Genomic DNA, 10,445 nt, shown 5'->3' with positions numbered 1-10,445 from the left:
TGGCTGTGATTCAGAACATCCAGAATGAGGGTCAGATTGGGTGGGCGCCCTTGACTCAGTCCCCAAAAGAACAAATGAACTCTCCAAAGTGGGCTTACAGGTTCAAAAGAGATTTCCCCCTTCAATGTTTTCCAAAAATCTATCCCAAGAGAACTAGCGAAAGCTAACAAGCTCAGACCCAGAGAACCATGGCCAGATAGCACCCACCAATTGTTGCACTTCAAATCTAGGATGAAGGTTCAAGTTTGCAGGAAAATCTTATTTTTTGCAAACAAAACAGAAGCTAGGAAAAGTAAAATTTGTGCTTTTGGCCCTGAGTCGTCCCCTCCCACTGGACATTTGGAAATCATGCCATGCTGGTGGTTTCACTTATTCATCTATCTGTTCAGGCATTCAGTAAACATGTGTATGAGTGTGCCAAGCACTGTGCTAGGAACCCATTCTCAACAAAGACTGGGGCCATTGGAAGATCACGTATCTTCAATATGTATTGGGTTTTGTCTCCTGATCCAAATTGGCCAATCTGTGGATATGAATTTGAAAAAGCATTAAGCCAATGTTCTGGCCAGAAACATCAGTTATTATGGGCTAAGTAATGTGCAGTTAGGAGATGTGTGACTAAGAAAAAAAACCACTAACTGTGGCTTTCAGCTGAACGGAAGGGACTAGAATGAAAAGGCCCTTTATTAGCACAGTGATGGGAGTGCATTGTGCATCTGACTGTCAGGTTAAATGCCGCTGCGTTATTACTGGTCTAATGAATTTTAAAAGTATCATTCTAACGCAAATCCGGTGAGCAACAAAGATAAAGAAATTCTGCAGCCACAGCTGAAAACATTGCCACCTCCAGGGAAGTTTATAAACCAGCCTACACTCAGGCTGGATTATGCTTGGGCCCATTAACCACTCACTCCTCAAAACAAACATCTCTTTGAACCCAAGTTAAGGGCCAAGAGAAAAAGCACTAATTGTAATCTAACAGTTGAGGACCAGAAGGTCATGTATTCATTCCCCTTACTTCACAGCCTCACATATTCCCAGAATTTCCAGCTCACTGAAAGAAATTAATCACCTTTTTCCATTATATGCTATGCATTTTCTTTACCAATATTGATAAGCTGATACTTGCTTTGTTCAGTTTCTATTAATTAGTGATAATGATGGGGCTTATAGCCAGTTGAATTAGGTCACTGGTTAAAAAGAAAGGTCTTCATAGAAATTACTGGGTTTTGTTTTTTTTTTTCCTTGCTATGGCATAATGCTATTATTTTTTAAACAGTTAAGAGGTCAAAGCTATTTCCATAAGACATTTAAACAAAGTGGCTATTCAGGTAGGTTTTCCTCTGAGGATCAGTGACTTTGAAAAATTCAGTACATAAAAGAAAAACAAGAAATGCCCTTTCCCAAATACTTAAACTGTAGCAGAAGGATCACCCCTATTTTATAGACACACTTTGCTTCAAACCTCACTTTTGAGATGAAAGCCATGTCTATGCAAATTTACGTACAGAAAAGTATGCACGAAGAAAGAAACAGTTTCTTTGACCATTAACCATAAAACCCCTCCATGGTGTGTGTGAGTAGTGGGGACCCATGTCCCAGGATGCACCAGTGGAACCACAGATGCCTGATGGCAGGGTGACGGTTTGCTGACTCAGGGTCTTCCTCTCTCCCCTACATTAGGCACCTGCCACAGTCCCAGAGCTTCATTTCAGGTCCAGCTGGGTAATTTTTAGGTAACTCTATACATAGCATTAGCAATAAACACTATAATCACAGCCTTCAATCCAATGACTAAATGCAATAGATTATTTTGTTTTTCATTTTTCCAATTAGTTCAGCTTTATGGCTATCTTCCATTTTTGCACTTGGCTACTCTTTCCTTGTAAAAGAAGCAAATCTGCCTCCGGCTTCATCATCTCCATATTTTTGACTAGTAATTACGAACGTCTAATGAAAGTGGTCTTGTAGTGTTTAAATTTGTAAACTGGAAACACTTTTTAAAAAAAAGTATTTCCAGGCTTAACTGGAGGAAGATTAGACTCTGTGACTTTCTTCTTTCTCCCGAATCTATTTGTAGCGTCAGAAAAGGCTTAACATTCTGGTTTTCCAACATATGCACTATGTACATTTTCCCCTGTCTTTCAAAATCTTTGTAAACTGATGGAGCACCAAAACCCACATTTATATTATATCTGATAATGAGTAAGGCCTTACCTGGTTGTGTCTTCATCACCTGCAGTTCCTAGATCATCTCAGTGTAGTTGGCTGGTAGTTTCTCATACTGCTTTAGGGTTGGTGTTGCATAGGAAACTTTATTCCCATGGCCAGAATAGGAATTCTGGCTACCTGAAGGTTAATGCTAGACTCCTTTCTCATCATCCATATGGAAGTAATCAGATACCCCTATCTTCCACAAACTCCAGCATGCCACAGTATGCCACCTGGTCTCTTTTTCATGAGTTAGTTTGAGCAACCTGGGTTAAAAGAGATTAAGTCAGCCAATGGCTCCATTGCTGAGGGTGGTATCATTATTTCTCCCCACTTCCCCACATCTGTCACTGCATCTGGCCCTGTCAAGTTTCAAGTGAATAAAGAAATGGGATACAGGAGGCACAAAAATGGCTTTGAATTTGTGGCAAAGCAGACTTGCCAAAATCCTTCCTTTACTAAAAGATTTATCCACCAAGTTATGGACATAGATGTGCAACCTTAGTCTCTGTGATAGGAACAAGCCCTGTCCATAACTTATAACAGAGGAAGTCTGATAGGCACACCCTTTGGAGGTTGGCAGCTCAAAGAAAAGATAAAGAGCCTAAGTCAGGCATGCTCAGTTACATCACCTAATTCACTGATTAGGAGGAAGCTTACTGAGTTCTTTTCTTTTGGATGGTGAAATGGAGATTCCTTTCCTTCCATGGTCACATAAACAGTGGCAACAAAGCATGCACCCGTAGCACAGTCATAAATGCTACAAGAGTCCAGGGGAAGGAGTATTTGGTTGAGTTGCCTAGGCTTCCTTGCCAAGATGGGTTTGTCTGGGCCCCATGGGTAAGAAGAGGGCAGAGCCACAAATGGAACCTCTCCGGCTGTTCTCCTGGCCGATGCTGTCTTGGCAGTGCCTAGATGTTGTTCCTTCTCTCTCTTTCTTCCATGCTAAGCCTGTAGAACTCATGGAGGCCCAGGTCAAAATGATTCTTTCTCAGGGAATAATCTCAAACTTTCAAGAATAGTTTTAACCATCTCAGTTCTCACTCTCCCACCCCCATCCCACCCCAATTCAAAGGCTGAACCAAGAATTTCTGGAGCAGACCCTCCATCCCTGAGCCAAACCTGATGGACAAGCTATGGCCAAGATTCCAGACAGAGGTAGGAGGTCTAAACTCCTGTCATGGCCCTGTTCCTTCTGGATGTTGCTAGAAGTAGCCTAAACTGAAAATAATGATGACGATGATGATAAGCATCTTAGTTTAACCTGTACAGTACTGGACTTCTCCTTATTATCCAAACATCATTCGAGTTTTCTTGATAGTTTTAGAAGTCAACTATCTTTGGAACAAGAAATTGTTTCTTTTTCCAAAAGAAAGGCAAATTGAAAACTGAGATAAACATATTTTCAGAGAAGTAAATCATGCTTGTAATCTCAAGATTTTCTTTTTAACCTGTTTAGTTATAAAGATGGCTGTATGTGTATTTATAGATACATAATACTCACACTGAATTAGGCAGGGTTCTTAGTAAAAGCAACAGAATGCATTCTGGCTAGTTTAAGTAGAAATATCCCTTTAAGAGGATATCAAAGGATGTTGAGGGGCTCGTTGGGTACCAGAAACTAGGCCATAAAGAATAAGACTCAAACCACACTCCAGGGGATTCTCCAGTGAAAACACTAGAGCTCACACCGTAAGGGATGGATACAAGATGTGAGGAACGCTGCCATGACTGCCCTTTTAGTGTGGGATGTTTCCAAAACCACCCTCACCAACAGCTCCATTCTTTACTGTATTGAATTTCAGTTTCCTCACTTCTAAATAAGAGATTTACGTGAATAGGACTGAGTCAGTATCACATGTCTGAACCCTAGCTGCAAGGAAGGCTAGAAGAGTAACTTGCGGAAGAGAGGCTTACAATGTGGAAAAATTTTCCAAGCAAAGAAAGAGTGGTTCATATGCTGTGTGACCACAGAACAAATAGTGTTGACTTCATCCACCCTTTGATTGTTCAACAGTGATCATATACCCCTCCTTTCTAAACTTACATTACCCAACTCTTCATTTGAAGGGCCAGACATGCTCTTCTCCTTCCATTGTTGTTGTTATTTAGTTGCCAAGTCATGTCAAACTCTTTGCAGCCCCATGGACTGTAGCCCACCAGGCTCCTTCATCCATGGGATTTCCCAAGCAAGAATACTGGAGTGAGTTGCCATTTCCTTACAGAGAATCTTCCAGACTCAAGGATTGAACCCACGTCTCCTGCATTGGCTGGCAGATTCTTTACCACTGAGCCACCAAGGAAGCTCCTCTTCATGCCATACCCTTCCTCTAATAAGAAGCAGGGTTTGTCTGCAACTGACCCCAAATCTATACTCAAGCATCCTCTCCCCTCTTCCCTTTCCTCCCCTGAATGACTACATATTTCCCTGCTTTTGTGAGCTTATTAATGCAAAAGACTGTTTAATTTTTTCTACTGTTATTACCTTAAGATTTGAAAGGAGTGGAATTAATTCTGGAATTCAATAATATCATATATTAAATAATTAAAGCTTTGAGACTCTTAAGCCTAGGAGAATAATAAAGTCAGAGATAAGATTAGTACACAAAATTGTATGCACATATTTTTATATATTTACTAGAGTTGGGTCACAGATTTGGCTCTAATATTTCTAGTGGTCAAAAGAAAGTGAGAAATCTAATTGCTTACAAGATTTAGAATGCTCTATAAGATAAAGCAAAAGGAAAACTATATGTTCCACAGAAGACTAGTTTTCCTTGATTTTGAGTCTCCTACAGACATAAAATATCTTCATAATATTCCTATTGAAATATTTACATATAAGATTTTCACATCACTGTTCAGGATAAGGTATCTTAAAATCTAGTTTTTCTAGGAAAAAACTACAGCAAAGCAAAATAACCCAGTATCAGTAAGTCATTCTCTGTAGCTTAATCTAAGGGCAAAATCTGAACTCTAAATAGATGTGTTTAACATAGTATCCTGGAAATTCTTGAATTTCAGGGAGGTGCTTTCAGAGCTGCCCTGTTTAGGGGAGCAGGATTGAGTTTGAAGGATCTGGAATTTTGTTATCATCTGTTATCTTTTTAATGTATTTTGGGTTTAGCTTGCTAATCTTTTTGTTGAGGATTTTTGCATCTATGCTGATGAGGAATGTTGGTTCCTCAAAGCTAATGTTGTAATAGCTTTGTCTGAATGATGCTGGCCTTATAAAGTGAGTTGGGTTGTATTACCTTCTTTTTTATTTTCTGGTAGGCATTGTGTAAAGTTAATATTGTTCTTCCTTAAGTATCTGATAGAATACACTAATGTCACTGCCTTATACTTCTTACTTCTTTGGCCAAGCCTCATTTGGGTAAGGTTGACAGGTAAAAATACAGAATTCTAGGTTAAATTTGAATGTTAGATAAATGACAAATAGTTTTTAAATATGTTTGTCCCATGCAATATTTGAGCCAAAATTGTATTAAAATATTACTAATTGTTTATCTGAAATTAGAATTTAAGGGAATTTAAAACAGGTACTGGTACATGGATATTCATGGTAGCACTATGATTAATAGCTGAACTGTGGAAACAATCCAAATGTCTATCAACTGATGAATGATAAGCAAAACATGGTGTATTCATACAATGCAATATTATCAGTCATAATAAGGAAGGAAAGTACTGATTCATACCATCACATGAAAGAAACTTAAAAAATTACACTAAGGTAAAATAAATCAGACACAAAAGGCTGTATATTATACAATTTATATGAAATATCCAGAACAGGGAAACCCATGAAGACAGAAAAAAAAAATTAATATTGCTGGGGTCCAGAGAAAAAGGAGAATGGAGAATGATTGCTAGTGGGTATGAGGTTTCTTTGGGGGGTGATGAAAATATTCTGGAATTCAATAGTGGTGATGGTTCCACTTTGTAAATATACTGAAAACTATTACATTGCATACTTAAAAAGTGTAAATTTTATCTCAACAAAATATATAATAAGAATCTTAACTGGGCATCATCCTGTATTATTTGTTTAATCTGGATGCATTTGATGGGTGAAATGACTTACATACTTCTATATTCTAGCTGGAAGGGACTCTGGGAAATATTGCTTTGAGGCCCATAATGTGAAAAACTATCAAAATATAGAGAGGATGTTTGAAACATGTTGAAGAGTCTCAAATGGCAGATGTTTACTATAAATGCTGAAGTAAAATTGCCTGCATTGGAATGTCATTTCCGCCACATTCAGGCTGTGAGACTAGAGGAGGTTATATAGCCATCTGTGTTAGCTTCTCCTGCATACAATTTGTCAGTCCTGGCACTGCAGTTGTTTACTAACGGGTCTTCCTATTGGCTTCTCTGGTGGCTCAGATGCTAAAGAATCTGCCTGCCATGCAGGAGACCTGAGTTCAATCCCTAGGTTGGGAAGATCCCCTAGAGAAGGGAATGGCAACCCACTCCAGTATTTTTGCCTGGAGAATCCCATGGACAGAGCAGTCCGTGGGATGGCAAAGAGTCAGACATGACTGGGCGACTAACACTTTCACTTTTGGTTTACTGTGGTGTTCTTCCCTGCCATCTTTGTTCAGCAGAACAGCCAGAGGGATCCTTTTAAAACATGTTAGATTGTGTCACTTCTTTGCTCAAAACTCTTTAAGAGTATCCCAGATTACTGAGAGTAAAAAGACTGGAAGACCGGGACTCATACAAGGTAAAATTTTAGGGAGTGGAATCAAAGTTGAGCAGAACAAGGACAAGAGAGATTAAAGGAAAGAAAAGTACAGATAAAAGTGGTGGAGGGAAAGGAGCCAAGAGATCTCAGAAAACAAACTGTGATATTTCCTAAACTCTACATGAAAAATAAGTAAACAAATGGAATAGGGAGTTCCGTGATGTTACAAAGGCTATCTCAAACTAATATTAAATAAAACTGAGCCACAGAAAGGACTTGTAATCACATTCTAAGCGAAGCTATTACAAGTACAAAAACTCTAAGGAATAGGAAAAATTTTTGCAGTCAAGAAATTTAGTGATTTTTTTAAAAAAAATTAAAGCTGTAACCTATTTTTTCAAAGCAGGCTAAAATACATAAAGAACAGAACAGAATGTAAGACATGAAATAACAACACAAATTAGAATTAGCAAAATGCAAACATGATATGACAGAATTCAATATGAGAAATGAAAGAAAAATTATTTTAGACATGAAGTCTAAACTAGAAAGAATATAGAAGCAAATGAACACAAGAAATGATGTCATTAGAAGTTGAAGGTGAAAAAGAGAAAAAGGTTAAAAATAACAAGATGAAGAAGAAAAAGTGCAAATGCTTGAAACAGGCAAAAAAGATCTATACCTATAACAGATTTTAGACTGTGGTCTTGAAATATTATTTCAAGAAACCAAGGCTTCTTGGTCTTGTAGATCAGGCTGATTTCAGGTGTGAAGAAGGAAATGTATAAAAAGAGGCTGGACCAGCTTGCCATTCCAGAAAAGAAGGATGCTTGTTGTCAAAGACTACAGGATCGTATCAAAAAGACTTGGAGCCAACTCAAAGAGGTCCCTACTAGCCAAAAATGGAATGATTTAAGCTTCAGTAATGATAATAATGACCATAAACTGCAGCATATTAAATGTATATGAATTGTAGAACAGTATGAGGTTTAAAAAAAAAAAAAGGAACTGTCATGTGTGTGTGCTAAGTTGCTTCAGTCGTATCTGACTCTTTGCAACCCTATAAACTATGGCCTGCAAGGCTCCTCTGTCCATGGGGCTTCTCCAGGCAAGAATACTGGAGTGGGTTACCATTCCCTTCTCCAGGGCATCCTCCCGACCCAGGGATTGAGCCTGTGTCTCCTGCACTGCAGGTGGATTCTTTACCACTGAGCCACCAGGGAAGCTCGAAACTGCCATATGACCCAGCAATTCCACTCCTAGGTTCAGTTCGGTTCAGTTGCTCAGTCATGTCCGACTCTGAGATTCCATGGATTGCAGCATGCCAGGCTTCCCTGTCCATCACCACCTCCTGGAGTTTGCTCAAACTCATGTCCATCAAGTCAGTGATGCCTTCCAACCATTTCATCCTCTGTCGTCCCCTTCTCCTCCTGCCTTCAATCTTTCCCAGCATCAGGGTCTCTTCCAGTGAGTCAGTTCTTCACATCAGAGCCAAAGTATTGGAGTTTCAGCTTCAGCATCAGCCCTTCCAGGACTGATATCCTTTAGGATTTACTGGTTGGATCTCCTTGCAGTCCAAGGGACTCTCAAGAGTCTTCTCCAACACCACAGTTCAAAAGCATCAATTCTTCAGCGCTCAGCTTTCTTTAGTTTAGTTCAGTTCTCACATCCATACATGACTACTGGAAAAACCATAGCTTTGAATAGACAGACCTTTGTCGGCACACACACACACACATATACACACACACTTATATAACGGAATGCTACTCGGTCATAAAAAAGAATGAAATTTTACCATTTGCAACAATATGGATGGACCTGGAGGTGATTATGCTAAGTGAAAATGTCAGACAGAAAAAGACAAATACTATATGATATCACTTACATGTAGAATCTGAAAAATACAACAAACTAATGAATATAATAAAAAAAAAGTAGACTCACAGGTATAGAGAACTAGCGGTTAACAGTAGGGCAGAAGAGGAAGGAGCAATATATAGGCAGGGAATTAAGAGATACAAAGAACTATATATAAAATAAATTATAAAGATATATTGTACAATACAGAGAATACAGCCAATATTTTATAATAACTATAAATGGAGTATGTGTTTCCCTGGTGGCTCAGATGGTAAAGAATCTGCCTGTAATGTGCGAGATCTAGTTTCTTTCCCTGGGTTGGGAAGACCCCCTGGAGAAGGAAGTGGCAACCTACTCCAGTATTCCTGCCTGGATAATTCCATGGACAGAGGAGCCTGATGGGCTGCAGTCCATGGGGTCATGAAGTATGGGACACAACTGAGTGACTAACACTTCATTAATGGAGAATAACCTTTAAAAATTGTGAATCACTATACTGTACACCTGTAACCTATATATTGTACAAAACAGTACTTCAATAAAAGATAAATTTGAAAATATTTTAAATATACATTTGAATTGATGAGTTCATAATGATATTTTTAAATGTAAAAATAATTGATCATCTTTGGAGGATAATAGGGAAGCAATATATTACTATCTTGAATGCTATAAATAAATGGAAAGAATGAAACATTTATCCTTTCTTTTCTATATGAATATTACAATTGTGTAACCAAATAGTAGAGAAAGAAATCATCTTTTTACAAAATTACTCCAGCTAATAAATGAAAACTAAATTATAAGATTTGAATATTACTAATTTGAAACTACCAGTGAATAATGAATCTAAGAAATGAACATCAACAGCTGCTAGCATCATAAAACAAAGGTCATTCAGGCAATTATGTGCCTCCCAATGAAAGAACATACAACCTACCTTCTTGCCAAAGGAATAGAACCTGCATCTGGTCAAGTCCCTAGATTCAGCATCCAATCTGCCAGAAACACAGAGGACAGTGGAACATATTGAATGCACCAAAAGAATGCAATCAATAAGATTATAATAGTGAAATATTTCACATGTCAGTAAGTCTTTAAGTATGGTCCCAGACCAGCCACACCTGTATTATCTGGGAACTTGCTAGGCAAGTAAATTTTGGGGCCCCATTCCAACCTACTGAGTCAGAAACTCTCGAAATGAGGTCCAGCAATCTATATTTTGATGAGCTTTCCAGGTGACTGTGATGCAGGTTTATGTTTGAGAACCACTACTATAGGTCAAATGTCCAGGGTTCTTCAATAAAAGTGTAAGCAAAAGAAAAGATGGAAGAGAAACCTATAGATTAAAAGAAATATGTCAAAAAAGTTTTAAATGGGCAAGAGTCAACCACAGTGTCTCAGGAACTGCATGTGGGTGAAGAACCACAAGGATATTACTAGAACGAAGTCAACACAGTGAAGTTATTTTGGAGAAACATGGGAGATTATGACTTTGCTAATGTCAGAGCACGTGGAAGGCTCTCTGGAGTGCTGGCAAAGTTGTGTATCTTTACCTGGGTAGCGATTACAAGGGTGTTTAATCAATCATACTTGACTAAGCTATATATTAGTTTTGTGGCATTTTCTGTATTTTTGTTTTATTTCACAACAATAGGTTATAAAACATTACTGTTGA

Source organism: Cervus elaphus, chromosome 20 (assembly GCF_910594005.1).
Source record: "Cervus elaphus chromosome 20, mCerEla1.1, whole genome shotgun sequence".
Lineage (NCBI taxonomy): Eukaryota > Metazoa > Chordata > Mammalia > Artiodactyla > Cervidae > Cervus > Cervus elaphus.
The sequence above is the reverse complement of the archived record's forward strand: the minus strand, read 5'-3'. Positions refer to the sequence as shown.